We start from the raw sequence: 4,032 nt of genomic DNA on the forward strand, positions 1-4,032 counted from the left end.
TCTGTACCATTAACTACATCAGATTTAGTACAATTTTTAACCCATTTGTAGGAAGAGATGGACCTACCGCTGGTGGTGTTAGCCAAACAATTTCTTTTCGCGCTACTTTTCTAAAGAAAATTTAGGTATATCTTCAAGCCGGATTAAGATTACACGTGCGTTGCACGTGCGCATTTACTAGTACAGATAAATAAGGGAGCTCCTCCTCAGCGCTTCAAGCACCAGCCGATGAAACAACGCTCATGGCATACACCCGCGGGCCGCGGCTCAAATAAAATTATGCTCGCTTATTAGCTAGCTTCATTGGTTTTTTTTCGCTCACTCGCTCAATCGTTGGAGCTTCTGGTAGGCTCGCTCAATCGTTGGAGCTTCTGGTAGGCTCGCTCACTTACTGTTCAGCTGTGGGTTTTCATGAAGAAAAAAATGACCCTCCGGTTTTCTATAGATTAAACAATTAAGAACAATAAATGTTCATAGAATTGAAGAGAGTTCATAAATTTAAAAAAAATGCTCAATAATGTCAAAAAACTTCATAAATTTGCAAAATGTTCTTGAATTCAAAATTTTATTCATGAATTTAAATTTATTACCAATTCAAAAAATGTTTCTAAAATTGGAAAACGTTAGCTATTTGAAATTTATTGATTACAAGTGAAAAAAAAAACATACCAAGTAAAACCCGGTAGCACATAAAGAAAAGAAAAAACTGAGTAGCGAAGGGTCACGGACTGGGACCGCTGTGTACGAGTAGCGAAGGGTGGCGGCAAAACCTATATAACGCACGCTGCGTCAAGTTACGATCTGGCCGGCCGGTTCAGCCCAACATGGATCCCGGTTTTAAGAACCTTCCAGGAGATTCTTAGTTGGCTTTTTCCGGTTTTGGTAACCTTCTGGGAGGTTCCTGAACCGTTTTTTTTTTCTGTTTCTATTTGTTTTTTCTTGTTTTTCTTTTTCCTGGTTCTTTTTTCGCCCTTTTCTGTTTTTTCCTTTCCTTTTCTGTTTTCATGTCTCATTTTAAAATTTAAATTTCTTTTCAAAACAATGTCCGTGAGTTGAAAAATTGTTTGCAATCTTCCAAAAATGTTCCTGTTTTAAAACTTATTCAGGAGTTTCAAAGAATGTTCGTCTTTCCAAAATTGTTCAGGTTATCAATTTTTTGACATTGCAAAAATAAATCACGTTCTCAAAAAAACACCGTGTTTCCAAATTTGTTCCCGTATTCCCTTTTTATAATATTGATAGTACATTTTGAAAAAATACTCCCGTATTCAAAACATTTCTGCAGTTTCAAAAAATGCTCATGCTTTCAAAAATTATTCGCCTATTTCATTTTGTCAAGAGTTTCAAAAAAATTCCCCGTTTCAAAAAAAAAGTACATATAATCAAAGAAACTGTTCATAATTTTAGAAAATGTTTACGTTTCTAGAAAATGATTTGAGTGAAAAGTGTTCACGTTTCATTAAACATCCATTTTACAAAAGTCGGATGTTTTTATAAACTGAGCAAGTCTTGAAATCCTGACCATTTTCGATAAAAGCAAAGAATTTATAAAGTTTTTGAATATTTTTTGTAAAATATGAACAAGTTCTAATAACACGACCAGTTTTTGAAATTTGCCAAAAATTGAAAAATGAACTTTGTTTGAATTTGACAACAAATTTTAGGTACGATAACATTTTTTGGAAGTTTGTACAAAAATTTCAAAAACAAGAAAAGGGAAAAAGGAAAAGGAAAGGTCTGGATCTGCTTTTGTATTGGTTCTTATAAGGTTGCACAGCTCTGCAATCAGTAGCTCTGATTATCTACAGTGGTACATCTGCTCGTTCACCAGTGGGCCGGCACGGTTGGGGCCGCCTGTGCGTTAAACGGACAGTCTGCCGTAGTAGGCTGAGATAGGAACTCCCAAGGGTCGCCCCTATATCTCGCATTCAGTGAGATGCCAGGAACCCTCGCTGAAGGGTGGAACGAGTTGCACCGGCCTAGGCACGCGGGAACAACAACCTCTTTCTTGTTTTATTTTTTCACGTTTTTCTTTTATGTTTTTTTGGTTTCACCTTTTACTACTCCCTCCGTTCTAAATATAAGTCTTTTTAGACATTTTAAATGGACTATAACATTCGGATGTATGTAGACATATTTTAGAGTGTAGATTCACTTATTTTGCTCTGCATGTAGTCACTTGTTGAAATCTCTAAAAAGACTTATATTTTGGAATGGAGGGAGTATTGGTTTTACTTCCAAAAATTTTAAGTAAGTAAATTAAAAAAGTCACTCTACATAAAACATCTGAAAAATGTTGACCAAGCATATGAAAATGTTAAATATGTATAAACAAAATGTTTATCATGTATATGAAAATGTATGTAAAAAATGAAATGTGTATGAGATAATTTGATCATCTATTCAAAAAATATTAATTAATCATTTGAAAGAAATGTGAAACAATTGTTTGAAAAATGTTAATCAAGCATTTGGAAAAATGATAATTTTCAATATTAAAAATGTTGACCATGTATTAAAAATGATAATGTATATAAATTATTAAACAAGCAATTAAAAAATTCGAACAAGTATTTGAAAATGTTAATCAAGCATTTGGAAAAAATGCTGAACAAGTATTTCAATAATGTTAAATGTGTATAGTAAAAATCTTGACCAGGTATTAAATATGATGGAAGAAATTGATCATGTATATAACAATGTTAATCAAGCATTTGAAAAAAAAGTGTTTGAATTCTTTAATAAAACATTTGAAAAATGTTAAATATGTTTAGAAAAAATGTTGACCGTGTGTTAAAAAACCTTTAATATTGTTGATGATAGTGTTGAGTATTTTTTAGTGGAATTGTTTTTGTTGACATATACAATGTAGAATGAAAACAAAAAAAAGGAACATAGGAAACCAATAAAAAACAAAATAAAGAAACAAAAGAAAAAATAAAAATGAAGAAGAAAAAAGAAAAAAAGGGAGAAAACCGGCTCGAATTGCCTCAAGTAGGTCGCGCCCCTGCTACTTTCCACAAACGGGAAGCGGGCGGAGCGGCTAGCAGCGCTGGCCATCTCCCTGGAGACCAGGGTTGAACCCTGGGTTCACCCCTTTTGCTTCTCTTTTTCGCGGATGGGCCGGCCCTATTCTGTAGACGCTTCAACAAGACATCATACCGTATCGCTGAATGTGAGATATATTCGTTGCGGTAGCGATGTTTTCTTTAACAATCACCGGAGGGGAGGGAGAGAGCATCCCACCTAAAATAGATTACTCCAAGCGCCAAAGGTGAGGTTACAAGAGTGCGCCAACGTGCAGGTAAAGATATTGGTGCCAAGACACGACAACCACCTTTTTATGAGCGAATCTGAAGGTCCAGTCCAGAGGGAGAATGTTGAGGAACGTAGTAATTTCAAAAAAATCCTACGCACACGCAAGATCATGGTGATGCATAGAAACGAGAGGGGAGAGTGTTGTCCACATACCCTTGTAGACCGAAAGCGAAAGCGTTAGCACAATGCGGTTGATGTAGTCGTACGTCTCCACGATCCGACCGATCAAGTACCGAATGTACGACACCTCCGAGTTCAGCACACGTTCAGCTCGATGACGTCCCATGAACTCTAATCCAGCAGAGCTTTGCGGGAGAGTTCCGCCAGCACGACGGCGTGATGACGGTGTTGATGATGCTACCGACGCAAGGCTTCGTCTAAGCACCGCTACGATATTACCGAGGTGGAATATGGTGGAGGGGGGCACCGAACAAGGCTAAGAGATCAATGATCAATTGTTGTGTCTAGAGGTGCCCCCCCGCCCCCGTATATAAAGGAGAAAGGGGGGAGGCAGCCGCCCTAGGAGGAGGGCGCGCCAAGGGGGGAGTCCTACTCCCACCGGGAGTAAGACTCCTCCTTTCCTTGTTGGAGTAGGAGAGGGGAAGGAAGGGAGAGAGAGGGAGGAAGGAAAGGGGGGCACCGCCCCCCCCCCCTCCTTGTCCAATTCAGAGTAGACGAAGAGGGAGCGTGCGGCCTGCCCTGGCCGCCCCTCCT

This window comes from Triticum dicoccoides, chromosome 4B (genome assembly GCF_002162155.2).
Source record: "Triticum dicoccoides isolate Atlit2015 ecotype Zavitan chromosome 4B, WEW_v2.0, whole genome shotgun sequence".
Taxonomy (NCBI): Eukaryota; Viridiplantae; Streptophyta; class Magnoliopsida; order Poales; family Poaceae; genus Triticum; species Triticum dicoccoides.